At 49.0% G+C, this 26,455-nt stretch overlaps 1 long non-coding RNA gene across 2 annotated transcripts in view; it reads left to right on the top strand.

Moving 5' to 3' along the window:
- Positions 1 to 24,652, top strand: part of LOC134987500 (uncharacterized) — a 94,399-nt gene extending 69,747 nt beyond the window's left edge. The window contains exons 1-4 of one of the 2 annotated variants that reach the window (XR_010193150.1): positions 2,305 to 2,557; positions 3,408 to 3,514; positions 18,987 to 19,191; positions 24,334 to 24,652. This is a non-coding gene — a long non-coding RNA (uncharacterized LOC134987500). Of the gene's footprint in view, positions 1 to 2,304; positions 2,558 to 3,407; positions 3,515 to 18,986; positions 19,192 to 24,333 lie in introns of those variants that run through there. The other variant, XR_010193147.1, reaches the window with a different exon arrangement.
- The last annotated feature ends 1,803 nt before the right edge of the window (positions 24,653 to 26,455 follow it).

The raw sequence follows: 26,455 nt of genomic DNA, 5'->3' as shown, positions 1-26,455 counted from the left end.
AAGCCTCCTCTCCCCCTCGGCACCGTCAGCACAAAACCTCCTCTCCCCCCTCCCCTGTGTGACATTTAGTGGACAGGAGGGAGCCAAAGTGGGCGGAGCTTGATGGGAGTAAGTGGGGGAGCTACACGGGACCATGCTGCAGCAGGAGGATGAGCTGCTACAGCTTCGGCCAGCCAGACTTCATTAGATAAGTGACTGGAAAGAGAGTGAATGTGTGTGTGTATATACAGTGTCTGTGTATACTGTATATATGTGTGACTGTGTATGTGTGTAATGTATGTACAGTATGTATGTGTGTGTGTTTGTATATATATGTGTCTGTTGTGTGTGTGTGTGTGTGTGTGTGTGTGTGTGTATGTATGTGTGACTGCTTCATAATGTGTGTAAGCGGTACTGGTAGAGGAGGCACTATGTGTGTAAGCGTCACTGGTACAGGGGACGTTACGTGTGTAAGCGTCACTGGTACAGGGGGGCGTTATGTGTGTAAGCGTCACTGGTACATGGGGCGTTACGTGTGTAAGCGTCACTGGTACAGGGGGCATTACGTGTGTAAGCGGCACTGGTACAGGGGGCATTACGTGTGTAAGCGGCACTGGTACAGAGGGCGTTACGTGTCTAAGCGGCACTGGTACAGGGGGCGTTACGTGTCTAAGCGGCACTGGTACAGAGGGCGTTACGTGTCTAAGCGGCACTGGTACAGAGGGTGTTACGTGTCTAAGCGGCACTGGTACAGAGGGCGTTATGTGTGTAAGCATCACTGCTACAGGGGGTGTTACTTGTGTAAGCGTCGCTGGTACAGGGGGGGCGTGACATGTGTAAGTGTCTCTGGTACAGGGGGCATTACATGTGTAAGTCTCTCTACTACAGGGGGCATTATGTGCGCTGTGCGTTTGTAAAGTATGCAAGGGTGCAAATTTATAGTTTGCAGGGGGGCGCCGAATACTCTAGCAACGGCCCTGACTGCACACCCACTGCACTGCACAGCACTGTCACCTTTTACATTCATTCAGCGTCCATACATTACCCTCCGCGATATCACCCTCTGTATCCGCTACATTAACCATTTCGGGGCTTCCAGGCCGGCAGGCCAGGTGCTGTGTTGCGGAGTCAGGGCCTCTGTGGATCTGGGCGCAGCTGTGGCGGGGAGGCACTTCTGTGACATCACACGCAGAGCAGGTTCCGGGGCTCAGAGAGTATGCGGCGCAGGGAGGGCTATGAAAGCCTTCCGCTGCACCGCTTTCATACACATCTATGCCGGTGGCCGCAGCAGCTTTTGTTCCACCTGCGGCGCGGCTAGGGAGTGGGGATTGTTGATGCCGGAGGGGGCAGGTGGACTGGCAGCAAGACATTGGTGGTCATTCCGAGTTGATCGCTCGCTAGCAGTTTTTAGCAGACGTGCAAACGCTATGCTGCCGCCCAGTGGGAGTGTATTTTAGCTTAGCAGAAGTGGGAACGAAGGGATCGGAGAGCGGGTACAAAAAATTTTTGTGCAGTTTCAGAGCAGCTCCAGACCTACTCGGCGCTTGTAATCACTTCAGACCATTCAGTTCCTGATTTGACGTCATGAATACGCCCTGCGTTCGCCCAGCCACGCCTGGGTTTTTCCAAACACTCCCTGAAAACGGTCAGTTGACACCCAGAAACGCCTTCTTCCTGTCAATCACTCTGCGGCTGCCTATGCGACTGAAAAGCATAATCGCTAGACCCTGTGTAAAACGACATTGCTCGTTGTAATAGTACGCCGCACGTGCGCTGCATACGCGTGCAGAAGTGCCGAGTTTTTGTCTGATCGCTGCACAGCGAACGAATGCAGCTAGCGATGAACTTGGAATGACCCCCATAGGACGCTGCAGTAAAAGGATTGTTTTCCCCCCTATCTACAGCACAGAGACTTGCTGCAGATGGAGTGGCATACCCTCCAGCTGCACCTTTTTGGCAGGTACAGGACCTTTTCTTTATGGCCTGTACCGTTTTTTGACTCTCCAAGCTTTCATTGAAAGTATAGGAAAAGGGGCGTGGCCACGCTGCTGTACACGTGGCCACGCCCCCTTTTCGAATTTGCATCAATGTTTATGTGTAAATTGTTGGAGGGTATATTGCTGCAGATGCAGTGGGACTATTTGTGGGGTGTGGGTCTGGAGCTGCAGCTCCATCAGTCCCATTGCTAATCCTGCTCTGTGAAAACACAGCAGCCAAAGGGCAGAGCCTCCCATTGGATGTAACCTGTGTAGGAGGGCGTTTCTCGCCCAATCAGCTGTGGACCATACTTGCCTACCTGCAGGGGCGGAACTGTGGGAGGCAGTGGAGTCGGCTGCCGCCGGGCTCCTGGCCACAAGGGGGCGCATCTCCTCCACTGTCTCCCGCAGCCTGAGGACTGCGCTGCTATTGCAGATGGAGGAGCTGTGTCAATGACACGGAAGCTGCCTCCTGTAGAGAGAGATGGCACTGGCTGCAGCTAGGGGGAGCTCCAGAGCACAGCTCCTCCCGGGCCCTTTGTAAGCCAGCCGAGGGAAGCTCAGAACTCTCTGCTCCTCCATGCTCTGGATGATAGCCAAAGGTAGGCACTGTGTGGGGGGTGGGGGAGAGGTGTATTTGGGGGGAAGTACTGTGTTTTGTGTGTGCTTGTTTTTAAGTGAGGTGTGTGTGTTTTTAAGGAAAGTTGTACATTCAAGTAAAAGAGGCATGTGTGTGTGTGATGTGTGTGAGAGTGGCATGTGTGTGAGAGGCATGTATGTGTATGTAAGTGGGAGGCATGTGTATGTAAGTGAGAGGCGTGTGTGTGTGTGTGTGTGTGTGTGTGTGTGAGAGGCATGTGTATGTAAGTGGGAGGCATGTGTATGTAAGTGAGAGGCATGTGTGTGTGTGTGAGAGGCATGTGTATGTAAGGGGCCCTACACACTCGGCGATGCGCCGCCGAGGTGCCCGACGGCCGACGAGCGACCCAGCGGCGGGGGGGCAGTGACGGGGGGAGTGAAGTTTCTTCACTCCCCCCGTCACCCGGCTCCGTAGACTTGCAGGCAAATATGGACGATCTCGTCCATATTGGCCGGCATGCACAGCCGACATGGCCCCAGCGATGAACGAGCGCGGGGTCGCGCATCGTTCATCACTGGGGACTCCACACTGCACGATATGAACGATATCTCGTTCATTAATGAACAAGATCGTTCATATCGTGCAGTGAAATCGCTATGTGTGTAGGGCCTATAAGTGAGAGGCATGTGTATGTAAGTGAGAGGCATGTGTATGTGAGAGGCATGTGTATGTGAGAGGTGTGTGTAAGTGAGAGGTGTATGTAAGTGAGAGGCGTGTGTGTTTAAGTGAGACGTGTGTTTAAGTGAATGAGGCGTTTGTCTTTTTTTTAATATATATCTAGTGTTCACGCTAGGTGTCTGCCCCTTTTTTAGACAGCTGAATCCCGCCCTGCCCGTTTTTGTGCGCCCTGCCGCCCCGCCGTTTGCTGCCTGCCGGACCCCGCCACGTCGCCGGATCCAGCCGTGCGCCGCCGGACCCGGTACGTACATGAGAGTCCCCCTGGGCTAAATTAACCTTGTAAGTATTTTGCAGCTGTAAACATTAATCTCAGTGCTTTCTACCTGGTGCAGTGTGCCTCAGTGCTCTCTACCTGGTGCAGTGTGCCTCAGTGCTCTACCTGGTGCAGTGTGCCTCAGTGCTCCCTACCTGGTGCAGTGTGCCATTAGTGCTCCCTACCTGGTGCAGTGTGCCTGAGTGCTCCCTACCTGGTGCAGTGTGCCTCAGTGCTTTCTACCTGGTGCAGTGTGCCTCAGTGCTCTCTACCTGGTGCAGTGTGCCTCAGTGCTCTACCTGGTGCAGTGTGCCTCAGTGCTCCCTACCTGGTGCAGTGTGCCATTAGTGCTCCCTACCTGGTGCAGTGTGCCATTAGTGCTCCCTACCTGGTGCAGTGTGCCTGAGTGCTCCCTACCTGGTGCAGTGTGCCTGAGTGCTCCCTACCTGGTGCAATGTGCCTCAGTGCTCCCTACCTGACGCAATGTGTATAATGTGCTCTATCTGGCGCAATGTGTATAATGTGCTCTATCTGGCGCAATGTGTATAATGTGCTCTATCTGGCGCAATGTGTATAATGTGCTCTATCTGGCGCAATATGTATAACGTGCTCTAGCCTCTACCTGGCGCAGTGTGTATAGGAGGTTCTAACTGGTGCAATGTGTATTAGGGCCACTACCGTGTGGTGTAATGTGAATTGACACTATTATGTGGCCACGCCCCTTCCCCACGAAACAACGCCCCTAGATTTTTGCTGCGCACCTTCGGTGCGCACTGTCCATGTTTTGCCCATTGGAATGGGAGCACCAAGCATTATAGTATGTACCTAAGTTTGCCCATTTAACTTAAAAATTTACCCTCACGAATGAAAAATGTGCCCTCCCCGTGATCAGCACCCTGCCCTAAAAAAAAAATACTACAGTGAACACTAATTATATTGGCACACCGCTGCGCCAAAGCATCTCCATGGAGACCTGGTGGGTGAGGGAGCACTGTAGGTGTACTATAATGGTATGCTGGTGTCTGTTTTATTGTAATGACTGACTTGGAATGCGTCCACTTTCTATGTGTATCTATATTACTATTGGGAAAGGTACCTGAGCACCCTTCTACTGTTCACCCTGGGTGCGGGATAGCTACATATGGTATGTGTGTTTATGTGTAGGGGGGCACCAAAATGTATCATGCCTCCGGGCGACTGGGACGAACTTACGCCACTGCCTACCTGACCCTCTCCATGAGGGAGAAAATGCTCTGTTCCTGGACTTTCCTGGTAATGTATGATTGCCAGCACCTGTAGTGAAACACCTTTCTTATCAATTAACCATACCTCCCAACTGTCCCGATTTCGGCGGGACAGTCCCGTTTTTCACGGTCTGTCCCGCTGTCCCACCCGCGGGTCGCAGTGTCCCGCGGGTGGGGGGGCAGTTGGGAGATCCCCCCCTGTCACTCGCTGCTCTGAGCAGAGCAGCGGTGAATAGATGCTGTGCGCATGCGCACAGCGTCTATTCACGGCAGAGAGGGAGAGGGGGCATGACCAGCAGCTCTCACAGCGCTGTTCATGCCCCCATAATGACGAAAACAGGGGCGTGGCTTGCGATCGTGGCACTTGCCGCGAGGCCACGCCCCCTTTCCGTTAGACCACGCCCCCTAAAAATCGGCCGCGCGCCTTTGGCGCGCAGAACTGTCCCTCCTTGGATGACAACAAAGTTGGGAGGTATGAATTAACTAGCTCACCACAGGTGATGGCAATCATACATTACCAGGAAAGTCCAGGAACAGAGCATTTTCTCCCTCATGGAGAGGGTCAGGTAGGAAAGTATGCTGTGGACTGGGTGTGATTGACCTGCCACTAACCCAATGAGAGCTCCTAGCCACACCCAGCGTTAGAGACCCAGGCACAGAATCACAGGGCTATTATATAGGACAGAGGTTCTCAAACTCGGTCCTCGGGACTGGAGCCCACACAGTGCATGTTTTGCAGGTAACCCAGCAGGTGCACAGGTGTATTAATTACTCACTGACATTTTAAAAGGTCCACAGGTGGAGCTAATTATTTCACTTGTGATTCTGTGAGGAGACCTGCAAAACATGCACTGAGTGGGCCCCCGAGGACCGAGTTTGAGAACCTCTGATATAGGAGATTGACTGTATTTCTTTAATAGTCATAAGTAAACATCACCATGTATGTAATGTCTCCTGGTGTGGGTGGTTTCATAAGACCTCACACATATTACTGTTACGGATCTTCATGATCTGCTCTTAATTATTTTCCACATTTTTGCTGTTGTGACTTTAGATTTTTTGCAACATTCACACATTATAATCACTGGACAAGCTTATAACATGAGATCTTTTATCAGGGGCCAATTTTACAGTTGGTGTATGCTTCCTGGGTGTCTCAGTCCCATGTATGTGTCTAAAAATATATGCCATTGTCATGTCTGTGTATGCTAAGTCATGCCTGTCCTTTGTGGTGTTAAGGTGTACATCCGCTTTGGCTATCACCTTTTTTTCCATACGGAATAATACACTAGTCATCCTGGAATTTGATTGGGGAGTCTTTTATCTGCCCTGCTCCTTACAGACAAGAGTTCAACACCATGCAAGCTAGGACATACAGCACAGCCTATGACAATGCCATCGGCCGGAATCCTGGCTAACAGGGCTATTCCCACTCGTGGGTGTCCACAACACCTATAGCGTGGGAATAGATCCCGTGGTGAGCGCAGAAAGCCCCCGAGACCACAGCGTGGCGAGTACATTAAGCCAGCAAGGAGCTTTGGTGCACTCTCCCCCCTGCTGCCATTTTAGCGTCCCGGATCCCAGTGTCGGTATGCTGACCGCCGGCATCCCATACCCAATGCCTTCAATCTACAAGGGAGATGATCTCTTAGTGAAGCAGGTCATGTTCTATGAAGAAGTTTCCATTGTTTGTCATGTGACATGCTGTATAAGTTTACCTCTAAGGGAAATATAAAGTGGCTTTCCAAACTCATGCATCTTACATGTGTTCATGCGTCATACCGGGGCTTGTGCTGCAAGTACTGGCAGCGGAGGGGGAGGAGCAGAGGCAGCTGTAACAAAGACACTGAATGAAGCACAATATCTCACTCCGACTTGATCGTAGCTGTGCTAAATTTAGCACAGCTACGATCACTTACACTGACATGCGGGGGGGGGGGGGGGGGGGACACCCAGCACAGGGCTATCCCGCCCCGCATGTCAGGCCCCCCCCCCCCCCCCCCAACCACCGCAAAGTACAAAAGCATCGCACAGCGCTGATGCTTTTGTACTTGAAGAGTAACTCCCGGCCAGGCCGGGAGTTACTCGGCGCTGCACGGGTCGCAGCGGCTGCGTGTGACATCACGCAGCCGCTGCGTCCCGCCCCCCGCTCGGTCTGGCTATGCCTGCTTTGGTCGGACTGCGCCCCGAAAACGGCAGCCAAACGCCGCTGTGCCGACCCCTCCCACCCAGCGACTGCCTCTGCCTGTCAATCAGGCAGAGGTGATCGCTAGGCAACAACAGCCGTCGTTTTGTCCAGGCAAAGAGGGACATCTGCGCCGCCCACAGCGGGCGGGTTTTAAAAGGGGGCGTAGTCTGTGAAAAGGGGGAGTGGCTCGCGATCGAGGCATTCCCGCAAATCCACGCCCCCTTTTCACAGCCACTTCCCCTTTTTAAAAAAACTCCCCCGTTCCCATCACTGAAGGTGCATGCCCAGCGCTCTGTGAGCCGCTGGAATGCCCCCTCTCCCTCTAGTGAATAGATGCTGTGCGCATGCGCACAGCGTCTATTCACCGCTACTCTGCTAAGTAGGGCAGCGATGACAGGAGCCTCTCAACTGCCTCTCCCGCGCGGGTAGTGCGGCCCACTGGTGGGGCAGTCCCCCAAAAACGTGACTGTCCTGCAAAATCGGGACAGTTGGGAGGTATGCATTGGCAGCGGTGGTCTGCAGTACTACTCTACTGGGAAAAGGAGTGAATTTTGTAGTGGGTGACCCCCCTGATAGTTCTCCCTCCCCTCTTTCAAATACGCCACTGCACACTGGTGCAAATTATCACCTCATGTGATCTGGGAAACTCGGAATATTGTGTAGATTGATCTTGGGCCTGTAAAACATATCCAGACAGGAATCCCACCTTAGGATAACTTGTAAGTGACCACATTTCTATGTGTCTGGGTCTCTCCAGACCACAGTAGCTGTGTCGGCAGCGATGGCTGCCTGATTGTAGACAGGTACCTTAGCAAGGGGTTTCCTGCATTCATGCTGCATGTTATCCATTTGCAGCTGGATGATGGCGCCCTCTTGTGGATAAAATACGAATTGTACCATACTGGTCATTGTCTGCATATTAAAGGGGCAGTGGATTAGAATTATGGGGGTCATTCCGAGTTGATCGCTAGCTGCCGTTGTTCGCAGCGTAGCGATCAGGCTAAAAATCGGCATTTCTGCGCATGCGTACGGGCCGCAGTACGCACGCGCAAAGTACTTTCACAAAAAACTATGCAGTTTTACACAAGGTCGAGCGACGCTTTTCAGTCGCTCTGCTGATCGGTGAGTGATTGACAGGAAAGGGGCGTTTCTGGGTGGTAACTGAGCGTTTTCTGGGAGTGTGCAAAAAAAATGCAGGCGTGTCAGGTAAAAATGCAGGCGTGCCTGGGGAAACGGGGGAGTGGCTGACCGAACGCAGGGCGTGTTTGTGACGTCAAAGCAGGAACTAAACTGTCTGCAGTGATCACAAGGTAGGAGTAGGTTTGGAGCTACTCAGAAACGGCATGAAAATTTTTACGTGCAGTTCTGCTAACTAACCTTTCATTCGCACTTCTGCTAAGCTAAGATACACTCCCAGAGGGTGGCAGCTTAGCGTTTGCACTGCTGCTAAAAGCAGCTAGCGAGCGATCAACTCGGAATGAGGGCCAATATTAGAATCAGCTTTATTGGCCAAGTGTACTCATGTACACTAGGAATTTTTTGCGTTACAATGCATCACCAAGCAGCAACATGTAGGGGGAATACATAGCATAAGAAGGGGGAAAAACGCAGCATACATTAGAAACATTACATGTATGAGCTCATACTGCACATTATAACTGTACGATAGGCTCTACATATTAGACATATTATACATGTTAGACTTTTAATATATTGTTCGGCTGGTGGACAGCTAGTGGGAAGAAGCTTTTAATGGATCTGGTCAACTCTGCTGGAATGGACCTGTAGCGTCTGCCTGATGGAAGCGGTTCAAGCAGTTTGTGACCTGGGTGCTGCATATCTGCCACGATTATCTCCACTTGCTTCCTGACCCTTGACTCGTATAATTCCTGGACAGGAGGGAGGTCAGCCCCTACGATCTTTTCAGCTGTCCTCACCACCCTTTGCAGCCTCCGTCTGTCACTCTTATTGGCAGCTCCATACCAGACTGTGATCGAGGAACATAGGACCGATTCTACGATCGCTGTGTAGAAGATGAGCAGCAGCTTCTGTGGGATGTTGAATTTCCTGAGTTGCCTCAGAAAGAATATCCGCTGCTGGGTCTTCTTTACGACAGTGCTTATGTTGGGTCCCCATTTGAGGTCTTGGGAATTTTTTGACCCCAGGAATTTGAAGGAGTCGACCCACAAAACCACGCTGTCGGCTATTACGAGTGGTTGCATGGCATAGGGTTTCCTTCTGAAGTCCACCACCATCTCAACTGTTTTGAGGGGATTTAGGTCAAGGTTGTTCCTGCCGCACCACTGCGTTAGCCATTCCACTTCGCGTCTGTATGCAGATTCATCTTCGTCCTTGATTAAGCCGATGACAGTGGTGTCATCTGCGAATTTTATAATTAGTACTGATTGCTCGGCTGAGGTGCAGTCGGGATAAAGAGGGAAGAGCAGGGGGGAGAGGACACATCCTTGAGGGTCGCCCGTGCTGATCATGCGCCCACTAGACGTGAATGACCTGGCTTTCACCACCTGTTTCCTTGCTGTCAGGAGTCGATGATCCAGAAGCATGTTGATTCTGGGACCCCTAAGGAGAGGAGTTTGGCTTGCAGGATACTGGGGACGATTGTGTTGAATGCCAAACTGAAGTCGACAAATAGGACCCTCGCATAAGACCTCGGGCGGTCTAGGTGCTGTAGGATGTAGTGCAGCCCCAAGTTATCTGTGTCCTCGACACTCCTGTTTGCTCGGTATGTGAACTGCAAGGGGTCTAGGTGGGTGTTCTTCGCTTCTCTCAGGTGGTTCAGCACCAGCCGTTCAAACACTTTCATTGCCACAGATGTTAGTGCGATCGGCCTGTAGTCGTTTAGGTCTTTTGCAGCTGCGCTTTTTGGAACCGGGACTATTGTTGAACATTTAAAGCAGGAGGGAACCTTGCACATTTCCAGTGAGGTGTTGAAGATCCTTGAGAAGATGGGGGAGAGCTGAGCAGTACATTTCTTTAGGGTAGATGGCAATACTCCATCCGGGCCTGTGGCTTTCCTAGGTTTGACCCTTCTTAACATTCCTTCTACCTCTTTCTGATCCATCCGCAGTGCCTGGAAGTGGGGACCAGGATAGGGGAGTGGGCGGTCAGCTTCACCCTGGGACAGGGGGCTTCCTTCTCAAATCTGCAGTAAAAGTTGTTCAGCTCGTCCACCATTCCTGGTGCATGACAGTGGGTTTTCCGGTTTTCTTGTAACTGGTTATGGCTTGCATACATCTCCAAACTGATGCAGGGTCATTGGCTGAAAGGTTGGTAGTCAGCTTGTTGGAGAAACGGTTTTTAGCCAGCCTGATTTCGCGTGTCAGGGAGTTCCTGGCCTGTTTGTACAGGGCCCTGTTCCCGCTCTGTATGCCTCCTCCTTGGCTCGATGAATCTTACTGAGCTGGGAGTTAAACTAAGGCTTGTTGTTATTGAAGGTGCGGACTGTTTTAGTTGGCACACACGTGTCCTCGCAGAAGCTGATGTAGGATGTCACTACATCAGCCAGGTCATCCAGGTCGGTAGCAGAAGTTTCAAATACCCTCCAATCTGTGAAGTCAGAACAGGCCTGAAGCTTCAGCTTTGCTTCGCTTGTCCAGCGTTTGACGGACCTGACCACGGGGTTATCCGTCCTCAGCTTCTGGATGTATGTGGAAGCAGGTGGACTATGCAGTGGTGGAGAGGCCTAGGGCTGCATGGGGGATGGACTGGTAAGCTGTCTTGATGGAGGTATGGCAGTGGTCCAGGGTTCTCCCCTCCCTGGTATGACACTTGACTTGCTGCCTGTACTTAGGTAGCTCCTGGCTCAGGTTGGCGTTGTTGAAGTCTCCCAGTACTATAAGCAGCGAGTCCGGATATTTGAGTTCTGTATCTGTTATCCTGATGGCCAGCTGTTGCAGGGCATTGTTTGCGCTTGCTTGGGGGCGATATACACCCCCACCAGTACTGTTAAGGCAAATTCCTGGGGGGAGTAGAACGGGTTGCAGTTAATGATGAGCATCTCCAATTGCAGGCTGCTTGATTTACTTAGGATCGTAACGTTGGAGCATCACCCTTCGTTTATGTAGAAGCAGATGCCATCGCCTCTGGTTTTTCAAGTGAGGTCCTTATTGCCGTCGGCCCTGAAGAGGCTGTAGCCCGACAGTGACAGTGTGGAGTCGGCAATAAGGTCATCCAGCCACGTCTCAGTGAAGCATAGGATGGATGACCCAGCAGTGCCCGACCTTGCGTCACTCATGAGCAGGGATTTCTCATCCATCTTGTTCGCGAGGGATCGAGTGTTTGAGAGTAGGATTGCTGGAAGAGCAGATCGGTGGCGTCTGCGTCTCCACCTGACTAGTGCCCCAGCATGGCAGACCCTCTTGCGGGACCTGCGCCTCTTGTGTTCTCCATTCCGCCCTTGAGTCCGCTGGGGGTCCCACTCGGGCACCCTGTCCGCTGTTTCGGCCGCAGCTATGGGGGGCATACCCAGCCTGGTTTGTCGCTGCTCCACTGCTGGGAGTTTGGTAGCGAGGCACCCGCCTGTCATTGTCCCATGCCACAGGGGCCTTTTCTGCTCTGTTGTTCCTCCTGGTGGTGCCGCAGGGGGCCAGCTTCGCACTGCAGCTCCCAGGGCCGCTGCCACACTGTGACTACAGGAGCTGGAGTTGGAGGATGGGCCAACCTGGCCGAGGGCCATGGATGGAGCAGCGGCAGGGGGGTGAGCCAGCGTGAGTGGAGAGACAGTGGGGATGGGGCCCATGGCTGGATCAGCAGTGAGGGGGGTGAGCCAGTGGGCCAGTGAGGGAAGTGAGCCAGCAGGGCCGCGGACCTTGCCCAGGCCGTTCAGTGAATTAATGGAACAGGAGATGTGCATACTGAGTGCAGCAGCAGGGGGGAGAGTCAATGTAGGGGGTGAGCCAGTGGGGCCGCGGGCCGTGGTTAGGCCATCACTGGGCTGGAGGCCGCCGCTAGTTCTCACTGGGGCAGGGGCTTCCACGCTGTCTTCTCCATTGGCTGTCCCATGGGAGCCGCCGCCGGCCTTTCCAGGAGCCGGGTCTCCAGATCGCGGGCTGAGGGGTACTCTTCCTCCTCTGCGCCCGTGGTGCGTACCGCTTCCTGAGGTGCTCGCTGGGGCTCCAGGCTTGTGGGCATTGCCGGAGACTCTCTCATGGGCGCGCCAAAGGGCCACCACGGGGGTTCCGGGCGGCCAGCTGCACGTTTCCCGACGGGGCGCCTCTTCTCCTTGGGCTGCTGTGAGGTAACATAGTAACATAGTAACATAGTATCTAAGGTTGAAAAAAGACAATTTGTCCATCGAGTTCAACCTATTTGTGGTCTCCTATGCAGGATTATTTGGTATAAAATTTTGACTGATGCGGATGTCTGCCGTTATGTTTTATCCCGCTTTTTTATAATAACTATAGTGAGTGACTATGCACCATAACCCTGGATATCCTTATCCATTAGGAATTTATCTAATCCATTCTTAAAGGTGTTGACTGAGTCCGCCAGTACAACTCCCTCAGGCAGGGAATTCCAAACACGTATCGTCCTTACCGTGAAAAAGCCTTTATGCCGTATTGTGCGGAATCTCCTCTCCTCTAACCTTAGCGAGTGTCCACGAGTTCTCTGTGTTGATCTAACCAAAAACAGGTCCTGCGCAAGATCTGTGTATTGACCCCTTATATATTTGTAGATGTTGATCATGTCCCCTCTTAGTCTCCTATTTTCCAATGTAAACATGCCCAGCCTTGCAAGCCTTTCCTCGTATTCCAGCGTCTCCATGCCCTTAATTAGTTTGGTCGCCCACCTCTGAACATTTTCTACGTCCAGGAAATCCTTTTTGTAGTATGGTGCCCAGAATTGTACACAGTATTCAAGGTGTGGCCTCACTAGTGATTTATACAATGGGAGTATAACACTCTCGTCCCTAGCATCAATTCCCCATTTTATAATTGCTAATATCTTATTAGCCTTCTTTGCTGCAATCCTACTTTGGGTACTACTGCTTAGTTTGCTATTTAGTATGTACGTGTTATTTTTGTTCTTGTTACCACAGTGCATTACCTTACACTTGTCTGTATTGAAGCGCATTCTCCATTTCGCTGCCCAAGCTTCTAATTTAACTAAGACATTCTGTAGCGACTCAGCATCCTCCTCCGTATTTATAACTTTACACAACTTGGTATCATCTGCAAAAATTGACACCATGCTCTCTAGACCTTCTGTTAGGTTGTTAATGAAAATATTGAACAATAGCGGTCCTAATACTGAGCCTTGCGGCACACCACTTAGCACTTCAGTCCAAGTTGAAAAGGATCCATTAACCACAACGCGCTGCTCCCTATTATCTAACCAATTTTTGAGCCAAGTGCATATTGGGCTTCCTAGCCCTATTTCTTGTAGCTTGTAGATAAGTCTCATGTGTGTGATACAGTGTCGAAAGCTTTCGCAAAGTCTAAAAAGATTACATCCACCTCTTTACCCTGATCTAAGTTTGCACTTACTGTTTCATAAAAGCCAAGTAAGTTGGTTTGACAGGATCTGTCCTTCATAAACCCATGTTGATTCCTTTTAATGACCTTATTGACTTCAAGGAACTTCTGAATACTATCTCATAGAATACCTTCCAATACTTTCCCCACTACAGATGTAAGACTAACTGGTCTATAATAACCTGGTTCAGCTTTATTTCCCTTTTTGAATATAGGCACTACTTCCGCTATACGCCAGTCTTTGGGAACCATACCTGATATTACTGAATCCTTAAAGATCAAAAATAGCGGTTTTGCAAGTTCAGAGTGAAGCTCCATTCCCTTGGGTGAATTCCATCGCGTCACACTCGCGGCGCTGCGGCTGCCACGCTTACCGCTCCGGGTGCGCTGGGTCTCCCGGCGGTCGTCGCCCCCGGTGGGCTCCGGGTCGTCGCGTCTTGCTGGCGCTGCCTCCGGCGGGTTCCCGGGGCGTGGGCGCCGCCATTGCGCCCGGCATCCACGAGAGCGTGGTGAGCGGGTGACGTCATCGGCCCCTTCCGCCAATCGGGAGAGGGCGGGAAGTTCAAAGGCAGACGCCGTACAGAGCCCCGGCGCCTGAGTATCGTCTTTTCCAATGATCACCAGTGCTAGCAGCATTCAGCGTGTTCTCAAGCTGAACGTCTCCTGTGTTCCAGCGTTGCAGAGTATCTTTCAGTGGGACATTCCCTGTGCTACCAGCGTTACAGAGTATCTTTCAGTGGGACATTCCCTGTGCTACCAGCGTTGCAGTGTATCACTCAGTGGAACATTCCCTATGCTACCAGCATTACAATGTATCACTCAGTGGAACATTCCCTGTGCTACCAGCGTTACAGTGTATCACTCAGTGGGACATTCTCTGCGTTACCAGTGTTACAGTGTATCACTCAGTGGAACCTTCCCTGTGCTACCAGTGTTACAGTGTATCACTCAGTGGGACATTCTCTGCGTTACCAGCGTTACAGTGTATCTCTCAGAGGGACACCTCATGTGCTTCCAGTATTACAGGGTATCCCTAAGTGGAACGCCTCCCAAACTTCCAGAGTTACACTGAATCTCAAATCCTCATTTATTTCTTCAGCATCGCTCACAAGTTCTTCATTCTTCTGTGTGCTTCAACATCGTTCTCAAATCCTCATTCATTTCTTCAACATCGCTCACAAGTTTTTCATTCTTCTGTGTGCTTCAACATCGTTCTCAAATCTTCATTTATTTCTTCAGCATTGCTCACAAGTTCTTCATTCTTCTGTGTACTTCAGCATCGCCCCCAAGCCTTGGCCACAACTAATTCTTTAGCATTACACGTCGGTTACAACGGCTAAGTTCTGCATGAGGAAACCTACATCCAGCCATCCCTGCTCCGGCCCAGCTGTGGTTTCTCTTCCCTATCATCGGAAGAACCCCCGAGTTCTCAACACTCCCAACCCAGGTCAGTGACACATCGGGACCCGGTGACTTATTAATCTTTAAATGTTTTAATCGGTCACAGACTACCTCCTCGCTTAAATAAGTACCTATCAGTGGGATAGTCTCATTATTGAGATTATGTGTTAGTCCCTGAATTGGGTCCTCTCTAGTAAATACTGTTGTAAAAAAACTCATTTAGTGTGTCCGCTATCTCATTATCATTTTTACTTAAGACTCCCAACTTGTCTTATACAGGGCCTATACTCTCCTTCTTTAATCTCTTGCTATTAATGTATTTAAAGATTTTTGGGGGGATTCGCTTTGCTTTGCTTTCCTTTGCTACTAGTTTTTCAGTTTCTACTTTAGCCGCTCTTATTTCCTTTTTGCATATTTTGTTACAGTCCTTATAGTGCTGAAATGACTCTGCTTCCCCGTCAGATTTGTATTTTTTAAATGCTCGCCTTTTCTTGCCCATATGTTACTTTGGGGGTCATTCCGAGTTGTTCGCTCGCAAGCGGATTTTAGCAGATTTGCTCATGCTAAGCCGCCGCCTACTGGGAGTGAATCTTAGCATCTTAAAATTGCGAACGATGTATTCGCAATATTGCGATTACACACCTCGTAGCAGTTTCTGAGTAGCTCCAGACTTACTCGGCATCTGCGATCATTTCACTGCTTGTCGTTCCTGGTTTGACGTCACAAACACACCCAGCGTTCACCCAGACACTCCCCCGTTTCTCCGGCCACTCCTGCGTTTTTTCCGGAAACGGTAGCGTTTTTTCCCACACACCCATAAAACGGCCTGTTTCCGCCCAGTAACACCCATTTCCTGTCAATCACATTACGATCACCAGAACGAAGAAAAAGCCGTGAGTAAAATTCCTAACTGCATAGCAAATTTACTTGGCGCAGTCGCTGTGCGGACATTGCGCATGCGCATTAAGCGGAAAATCGCTGCGATGCGAAGATTTTTACCGAGCGAACAACTCGGAATTACCCCCTTTATCTTTTTGTTAAGCCACATCGGCTTATGATTTTTATTCCTTTTTTTAACTGGTCGGAGGAGGTGGCTGTGAGGCTGCCGCCATACCTCTGGCCTCTCCGGCTTCACAGCCCCACACAGGACAGTGAGAGCCGCGAGAACCACCGAGTCGGACAGCAGCTCTGGTGAATTTGGCTGGGGGGCGAGTCCTGAGAACCCCAGAATTTCCTCTCTGCTGTGTCTGACAGTGATGCCCACGGGGGAAATAAACATATATAAAATATAAAAAAAGAAGGTTGCTTGGCAGAGCAGCTATGAGGCAGCCATCCGCTGTGCCATCTTGAAATAGTGCAGTTGAACAGAGTTATTGCTATAACCTATTGCTGCTTTTTAATCCAATGGGTATATTTGAAACAAGTTAGTAAATTATTCCAGGACAAAGCAGGCTTGTGGAAAGGTGTTAGAATCCAATTCCTATTGTGTAGGTGTGAAAATCTCAGTGTGAGAGGCCTATGAAGTAGATTTCTTGTGGGGGTAGTAATAATATGTGTCCTGGGAATGCCTGGGGTCCTATGATTTGAAATGAACAGTGACCCTACAGCAATTCAGGGCCTGAATTTACTGCATATTAGTTGATTAATGCAATAAGTCAGAGTTATTTGTTGCTCAGAGAATAGAGGTGAATGATGTCTAAGGGAGGGGCTGGATAGAGCCAAAGGCTCAGGTTGTCATGCTCGTTGCCAGGGGTTTCATGCGGTAGGTGTTATGCTTGTTGCCAGGGGGTAGTCCACAGTACCTTGGTTGTAGTCCACAGTACCTTGTCTGGGATATCCAATGCAGAGTACAGTAGATGGCAACAGTGGCGTAACAAGAAAATTTTCTCCCCCAAGCCAAAACATTCTCTGGCGTCCCCCCATAATTGCCACTAGTAAAGTGGCGTGAAAAAGGGGCGTGACCTTTCAGAAAAGGGCGTGGCTTTGCATAAAGGGGCGTGGTATCACAGGGATTTCATGAGCTGGGTGTTGTGTTGTGTTTGTAACCAGGGGATAATGCTTGTTGCTAGGGCTGTGCTCCCAGTGCCACATATGCCCCCAGTGCCAGCTATTCCCCCCACAGTGCCAGATACACATATGCCCCAAGTACCCCGTATGCCCCCCAGTGCCAGCTACACACATACCCCCAGTGCCAAATATGCCCCCCCAGTGCCAGGTACACATATACCCCCAGTGCCAAATATGCCCCCCCAGTGCCAGGGACACATATACCCCCAGTGCCAAATATGCCCCCCCGTGCCAGGTACACATATACCCCCAGCGCTTAATATGCCCCCCCCCCCCCGGTGCCAGGTACACATATCTTCCCCCAGTGCCAAATATGCCCCCCCCCCCCAGTGCCAGGTACACATATACCCCCCAGTGCCATTTATGCCCCCCAAATGCCAGGTACACATATACCCCCAGTGCCAAATACACACTCTCCCGAGTCCCGGGGCTCCCCCGCTACTCTGAGTTTTGGGAAGGACACGGAGGGCACAGTGCGCGCCTCTCCTGTGTATCCTTCCTGTGTCTCCAGCGGTGTATCTGTCAAATGAAGTGCCGGTTCATGAGCCAATCAGAGCTCACGTACCGGCGCTTCATTTAACAGACACGCCACTGCCGCCGGAGACCCAGGAGGAACACACAGGAGAGGCGCGCACTGTGCCCTCCGTGTCTTTCCCAAAACAGCAGCAAACAGTGGCGGCGGCCCCGCAGCCCTGTGCCTCCAAGCGACTGCAGTGGCTGCAGGGGCAGTAGTTACCCCACTCGATGCCAAACTGAAGGACTTCTCACTGGAGAGATGCAGAGGTTTTAACTTTCAATCCAGTGTGTATCTCAGCTCAGGAATGCAATCCGTTGGTTTTGATGAGATGTCCGTGTAGAGTAGAACAAGTTAAAGGTAAGTCCTTGGATCTTTATGATGATTCATAGGTCAGTTGTGGTGAATTTAAGCTGTTTTATGGAGATGATCAGGAGCATGCGAAAGGTGAGGCAGCCATTTTGGGCGCCCTGCACTAAGAAGTACACATAAAGGATGGAGTACATATAAAGCCTCATAATAAAGCTTTCCCTTATTACAATCTGCTGCACTGGATTGGGTGGCGAAAATACAACTATAACAAGAAAAGTCATGTCACTAATAGTCCCAGCACACAGGACAATGTTTATGGAAAATTATGTAGTCAGTAGTTTCACAGGGTATGGAATATTTTGTCGACAATCATCATGCTGACACAAGTATGCTGACACAGGGCCGGATTAACAATGGGGTGGATGGAGCTGCAGCTCCAGGCCCAAAGCCACTGCTCAGCTGCTGTAGACAGGAAAACATGTTTTCCTGTCTACAGCAGCCATGCAAAGTGTGTCTGAAGCCCCGCCCTCCCGGCCGCGATCCCCCTTCACCTCCTCTAGCGGCACTTGCGGCATAAACTCTGTACTTATGGCGGCGCAATGGGAGGCTGCTTCACTAGCCCTAGTCTCACTGCGCCGCATACAGTGACGTGAGCACATGTGACATTGTCGCCCCAAGCACCGCCGCGCATGCTCTGAAGGAAGCAGCAGCACAGCAGCATGGACTGAGCAGCACACTGTAACAGCAGCTGGACAGGCTGCTCCGTGAAGGCGGCCTGAGCCTGACAGACAGAGTGACTGAGCATCGTGAGGTGAGGTGCTGGCTGTCAGCCTGACTCCTACACTGCTGGTAATATACTGTAAGTGTAACTTAGACATTGACTTGAATATATGGATACATATATATATATATATATATATATATGCAGTGGAAGAACCGGCACTCCTCCTGCTTGTACCAATTTGCTCCGGTGCCCTCTGGATTCATACATATACTGTACATACCAATGTCCAACAAGCAGCGGTACTCAGAGACTCAGCACAGCAAATAAAGTCAAAGAAAACTGTGTTTACTAATTTGCAATCCCTTAATGATACTCCGTTAATATTTTTTGTGCATTGCATTTTTTCACTTTGTATGGTAGACTGTTGTTCCCATATGTATAAATGCCGGTTTTAACAAGATAGTTTATATTTTTTAGTTGTAACACTGCAGCACTGTGTTTATAATGTTTATACAGCCCCATTTCACATCAACCCGGCGCCTGGTCTTCAGGTAGCACCGGTTGCTAAGGCCGCCGAGCAAGCTCCGGTATCCAGGAAGTCTCGGCTGATGACGCTCGGGCATGTACACGTCACCATTGCCAAAGAGGTTCGGGGCGAATGCTGTTCCCACCCCCTTCCCCCAGCGTGTGTCCCGTTCGTGGGTCTTCTAGCACATAAAAGGTATGTTTTAAATTTGTTTTCACTTGTATCACCTTGACAAAAGGGGCATCACGGCCCCGAAACGTTGGTTACCTGTTCCAGTGATGGATTAAAAACAGTTTTTCTTTTACTTTATTTGCTGTGCTGAGTCTCTGAGTGCCGCTGCTTGTTGGACAGTGGTATATATATTTATGATTCCAGAGGGCACCGGAGCAATTGGAACACGCAGGAGGCGTGCCGGTTCTTCCACTGCATATACCATTTAATGACTTTTTCATTAACTTGGAACAAGGCACCCCCGCAACTATATGCTGACAACTTTAAGTTTCATTAGCACCAACAAAGGCTGCACATATCAGCGTTACCTTTTTGTGTAAGGTGAAGTCCTCTCGATTGAGCACTAGCACTTTGGCACACAGTGGCACTTTTTTCAACACTCAGACACTTTTCCAAGCACATGGATACTTTGTTAAAGTAAACACGGCATTTTGCTGGCACAATCGCGTGTGATTTGATAAAATCTATATTGCAACATGACTCAAGGAGCATCCACAAGCTACCTCAACACACCCATCAACTCAGCTGACATGTACAGTTTTAGTGAAACTGATGCAGAAAGGGTACTATTTACAGACGAGTTGGCGGATTCAGAGAAACAACTTAATATGGATGATATTTACCATCAATTAATTAAACTTAAACGTCGTGAGATAGACTGCACAGTATTTCTCTGTCGGACTATTTCCGTGACAAAATGATTCTACACGGATTTAGAATCCGCAGCGTGCCTACCATAGGCCGTTTTAACCCTGAGTTTTGTAATAAATGGATGGGCATTTTAAATAAATGCAGTCTGGATTTCATTTAGTTGGTTGTGGAGGAGTCAGGACGTGAACTAAGAGGCCGTATTCACGGCCCGATTTGGGGAGAGATGTGTGCCGAGCGAACCGCTCAGCACACATCTCTCACCCCCGCTCAGCACAGCGCGATGTGTGCTGAGCATGCGGGGGGAGGGGGCGCTCATTTCACCCAGCGGGTGAAATGAGCGACCTGCTAGATTGAGGCCAATCTAGCACCAGCGATAGCGATGCATGGGGCCGCGCATTGCTATCGCTGTGGGAGTACAAACAGAGAGATCACTGCTTAAAATCTAAGCTTATCTATCCAGATTGCTTAGATTTTGAGCAGCGATTGTTCCGTGAGTGCCCCCCTTAAAAATTACTAGGGATAAGATACAGGATTTGGAAAGAGAGCACAGAGCCACTTTATTGATGGAGGTCAATCAGAAGTTGGTGCACAAGCTGAAAACACAATGCGACAATTACAGGAAAGAACTCATTAGGTTCAAACGCAATAAACACGCGATTGTTAGAGAAGATTATGAAACCAACAAGGTTTACCACTGGTTGTCCGGCGGCGAACCTGGGAACCACCGGCTGTACAATCACAGAGTTAAACACTCCTGGCGTAAGGATTCACAAAACAAAGATTCTGTCACATCTAACAGTGACAGCGAATTTATTATCGCTGACTCCGACGGTTCATCTGATGTGGGTAGTATCCCTTTAGGGTCCTCCCCTGCCAGTTCAGAGGTTGTAATAACAAGAGGACGCCCACCCGCAGGGGCCAACAAAACATCAGGAACCAAAAACATCACCTCCAGAAGGAAAACTTAATTTATAATCTTTCTAACCGGACACTTACTGATCTTGAAATTAAAGTTCTCAACAATGGCCTGTCGTTTACACCCACCAATAGATTTGACGACCTCACATGGCAAGTCGAACTGCACCAGTTTGCGCGTAAGTCATGACTGCAGGAAAAAATCACGTGTCCATTCCAGTCCATTCAGAATTTATCCAGGTCCGAATTTAGGGCCCTGAAACAATTGGGTTCTTACCGGGACATAATAATCCGCCCCGCTGACAAGGGGGGCGGGATTGTGATTATGAATTTGTCCGATTACAAAATTGAAATATACAAACAATTGGCTGACACATCGGTGTACCAAAGGCTCATGTCTGATCCAACTATAGGATTCAAAAGCGAGGTGGACCATATTCTTTATCAGGCTTGCAGTTCGTCATTAATATCTGAGAAATTGTGTCTGGCTCCAAAATAGGATTTTCCTATAGTTCATGCCTTATTTACTGTACCAAAAATTCATTAGAACCTGACTCACCGTCCGGCCAGGCCTATCGTTTGTGCACATCAATCACTTTACCAACCCATTTCAGTGTTTTTAGACAGTATTTTGCAGCCACTCATTTTAAAGCAACCCAACTTTGTGAAGGACACCACTTCTTTTTTTAATCGTCTTTTTTGAATCGTCTTAATCTACTTAATGACTTACCTGACGACACGTTGATCTGCACTATTGACATCTGTAGCTTATACACAAGCATCCCCTGTGTACAAGGCCTAACGGCCATGAAACAGTTTCTCATTAAAGAAAATTTGACTTTGTTTAATATGTATCTATTCCTCAAGTTATTGGAACCTACCCTTATTAGAAATTATTTTTTGTTTGATGAAAAGTTTTTTTGCCAAACTAGCGGATGTGCCATGGGGAGCAATGTCTCCCCTTCCTTTGCTAATGTATTTATGAAACAGGAGATGTTTTTTGACGACCCACTGAGCAAGCAATATATCTTACACTACTCACGTTACATCGATGATGTTTTCATCCTTTGGACCGGAGGACAAGAAAGGTTTGATCAGTTGGTCACCAGGATCAACAACAGAAATTCATCCATCAAAATTACAGCACAGAGTGACACGACTTCCCTCAACTACTTGGACGTTAAAGTTATTATCAACAATAACAGAATTTTAACTGAGGTTTATTATAAACCTACTGATAAAAATACTCTTCTGCGAGCTAATAGCCACCACCCGAGGGCTCTGAAAAAAGGCCTTCCCAGATCTCAATTGATTAGGGCCGCAAGAATCACTAGCGACCCCTCTAAACTTGATCAAGCACTGTCCGCAGTAGTGGATCGCTTCTCAGCCAGGGGTTATGATCACAAAGAACTCCTGAAATGTAAAAAGGAAATATCCATCATACCTAGAGGTGAATTGCTAAGCCAGAGGTGCAGAAATCAGAAGCAAATACTACCATTAGTCACCAAGTATAGTACCTCCAGCCCAGTCATACCCAGAGCATTCAAGGCCCTGTGGCCGATAATATCTACGGACAAGAAATTGGCTTCTCTTAGCAACAAACGGCCACTCACCTGTTTCAGAAAAGGCAAAAGTATTAAAGATCATCTTGTGCATGGTGATATCACGGGTTTTGAGGACCGCACATCAGTCAACTTTTTAACCAAACCACCTGACTGCTATCGATGTCTCGGGTGCAAAACTTCTCACCAATATGCAGACAGGATCTTCATTTACATCCACTGTCACAGGTAAATCATTCAACATCAGACACATGGTTACTTGCACCACCACTCATATTACTGTATCTATCTAATTACGTGCCCATGCAATTTACAGTATGTGGGCAAAACCGTACGAAATGCACGTGAAAGATTAGCCATGCACAGATCGGCTGTCAAATATGCCCTAATAGGGAATTCTTCAGATCAACCAGTAGCTACACATTACGCGGAGATGAAGCATTCCCTCAATGATCTGAATTTTCAGGTTATTGATCACATCCCCAAGTCTTTAAGAGGCGGAGACCGTGGGGGCCAACTTATTCGCATCGAGGCCAGATGGATCTATTCACTAGACACTATTCGACCTAAAGGCCTAAATGATAAGATCCAATGGAACATTTGTCAATTACATTTCTACAGTGATCCTTAAATTTACTGATACATTTTCTTACATATTGGTGGTCATTCCGAGTTGATCGCTAGCTGCATTTGTTCGCAGCGCAGCGATCAGGCTAAAAAATGGCACTTCTGTGCATGCATATGCAGCTCAATGCACATGCGCGACGTACGGGCACAACGAACAATGTAGTTTTGCACAGGGTCTAGCGATGCATTTCAGTCGCACTGGTTGCCGCAGAGTGATTGACATGAAGTGGGCGTTTCTGGGTGGCAACTGACCGTTTTCAGGGAGTGTGCGGGAAAATGCAGGCGTGTCAGGAAAAATGCAGGCGTGGCTGGGCGGGTTTGTGACGTCAAATCCGGAACTGAATAGTCTGAAGTAATCGCAAGCGCTGAGTAGGTTTTGAGCTACTCTAAAACTACACAATATTTTTTGCACGCGCTCTGCGATACAACCGTTCACACTTCTGCTAAGCTAAAATACACTCCCAGTGGGTGGCGGCATAGCGTTTGGGCGGCTGCTAAAAACTGCTAGCGAGCGATCAACTCGGAATGACCCCCATTGTGTCCTGTGTAAGCACGGTACTGTTCGTCAATACTCATGCCATTGACATTTTTACAGATGGGTATATTGTATGAACAGAGTTCTGTTAAATTAATGTATAATTAAATTCTAGAGAGCAGTGGCAAGTTACATAGGGTCGAGAGCCTTTCACAAGTAACCGGGCTCGGACTGGCCCACAGGGGTACAGGGGAAACCACCGGTAGGTCCCACTGCCTGGGGGGCCCTCCTCCTCTAGGGATCAGGTTCTAGACTGTGCACTTGAATTATATATTATACATATGTTACCTTATACTGCACAGGATTATGATGTATTCTCTACAGTACATTGCTGTCATTAATCTGGCACATTATCATGCATGCACTAGCATTAATTGCTATATAAATTATCAAGGAGTCCAGACCAGGTACTCTATAAATGGTTAGCCAAACCTCTGTGGTGGCTGGCCACACCCCCTTTGGAGGCTTACCACACCTCTAATCATGGGCCCCTACCACTGCATACCCCCGGTGGACCCTTCATGCTCCAGTCCGACACTGCAAGTAACGAGTGGTTCTTTATATGGATGGTGTGGCGTTGTGCATTCCTTAGGTAAATAATATTCTGCTCTGATTGTAAAAGTTAATTAGATACCCATATGTTGTTTACTAATTTGCAATCCCTTAATGATACTCCGTTAATATTTTTTTATGCAGTGCATTTTTTCACTTTGTATCGTAGACTGTTGATCCCATATGTATAAATGCCTGTTTTAACAAGATAGTTTATATTTTTTAGTTGTAACACTGCAGCACTGTGTTTATATGTTTATACAGCCCCATTTCACATCAACCCGGCGCCTGGTCATCAGGTAGTACCGGTTGCTAAGGCCGCAGAGCAAGCTCCGGAATCCAGGAAGTCCCGACTGATGACGCTTGGGCATGTACACGTCACCATTGCCAGAGAGACTCGGGGCGGATGCTGTTCCCACCCCCGTCCCCCGGTGTGTGTCCCGTTCGCGGGTCTTCTAGCACATAAAAAGTATGTTTTAAATTTGTTTTCACTTGTATCTCCTTGACAAAAGGGCATCACGGCCCCGAAACGTTGATTACCTGTTCCAGTGATGGATTAAAAACACAGTTTTCTTTGACTTTATTTGCTGTGATGAGTCTCTAAGTGCCGCTGCTTGTTGGACATTGGTATACAGTATATACAGTATATATATTAGAGATGTGCACCGGAAATTTTTCGGGGTTTTGTGTTTTGGTTTTGGATTCGGTTCCGCGGCCGTGTTTTGGATCCGGACACGTTTTGGCAAAACCTCCCTTAAATTTTTTTGTCAGATTGAGGTGTTTTTTTTTCCAAAAAACCCTCAAAAACAGCTTAAATCATAGAATTTGGGGGTAATTTTGATCCTATAGTATTATTAACCTCAATAACCATAATTTCCACTCATTTCCAGTCTATTCTGAACACCTCACACCTCACAATATTATTTTTAGTCCTAAAATTTGCACCGAGGTCGCTGGATGACTAAGCTAAGCGACGCAAGTGGGCGGCACAAACACCTGGCCCATCTAGGAGTGGCACTGCAGTGTCAGACAGGATGGCACTTAAAAAAATAGTCCCCAAACAGCACATGATGCAAAGATAAAAAAAAAAAAAGAGGTGCAAGATGGAATTGTCCTTGGGCCCTCCCACCCACCCTTATGTTGTATAAACAGGACATGCACACTTTAACAAACCTATCATTTCAGCGACAGGGTCTGCCACACGACTGTGGCTGAAATGATTGGTTGGTTTGGGCCCCCACCAAAAAAGAAGCAATCAATCTCTCCTTGCACAAACTGGCTCTACAGAAGAAAGATGTCCACCTCCTCCTCATCGTCTGATTCCTCACCCCTTTCACTGTGTACATCCCCCTCCTCACAGAGTATTAATTCGTCCCCACTGGAATCCACCATCACAGGTCCCTGTGTAATTTCTGGAGGCAATTGCTGGTAAATGTCTCCACGGAGGAATTGATTATAATTCATTTTAATGAACATCATCTTCTCCACATTTTGTGGAAGTAACCTCCTACGCCGATCGCTGACAAGATCACCGGCTGCACTAAACACTCTTTCGGAGTACACACTGGAGGGGGGGCAACTTAGGTAAAATAAAGCCAGTTTGTGCAAGGGCCTCCAAATTGCCTCTTTTTCCTGCCAGTATACGTACGGACTGTCTGACATGCCTACTTGGATGCTGTCACTCATATAATCCTCCACCATTCTTTCAATGGTGACAGAATCATATGCAGTGACAGTAGACGACATGTCAGTAATCTGGAGGGCGGGGGTAGCAAGTCTGCGCTGTATAGGACTGAGACAGCTGGCCGTGTGGAGAGTGCCAGAGCTCCCTAAGGGCTCAGTACAAAAGTGCAAAATGAAAAAGGGGGTGCGCCATTGTAGAGAGAGCACACCCCCTTTTTCATTTTGACATGTCAGTAATCGTTGGCAGGTCCTTCAGTCCGGACCAGATGTCAGCACTTGCTCCTGACTGCCCTGCATCACCGCCAGCGGGTGGTTTTGGAAATTTGATCCTTTTCCTGGCAGCTCCTGTTGGCGGGTCACGTTCCGCTTGACTTGACAAGTGTCTCATCAGCAGGTCTTTGAACATCTGCAGACTTGTGTCTGCCGGAAAGAGAGATACAACGTAGGCTTTAAACCTAGGATCGAGCACGGTGGCCAAAATGTAGTGCTCTGATTTCAACAGATTGACCACCCGTGAATCCTGGTTAAGCGAATGAAGGGCTCCATCCACAAGTCCCACATGCCTAGCGGAATCGCTCTATTTTAGCCCCTCCTTCAATCTCTTCAGCTGCTTCTGCAAAAGCCTGATGAGGGAAATGACCTAACTTAGGCTGGCAGTGTCTGAACTGACTTCACGTGTGGCAAGTTCAAAGGGTTGGAGAAC

The sequence above is a fragment of the Pseudophryne corroboree genome, chromosome 2 (assembly GCF_028390025.1).
Source record: "Pseudophryne corroboree isolate aPseCor3 chromosome 2, aPseCor3.hap2, whole genome shotgun sequence".
NCBI classification, from domain to species: Eukaryota; Metazoa; Chordata; class Amphibia; order Anura; family Myobatrachidae; genus Pseudophryne; species Pseudophryne corroboree.
This window is presented reverse-complemented; position numbering and strand designations above follow the sequence as displayed.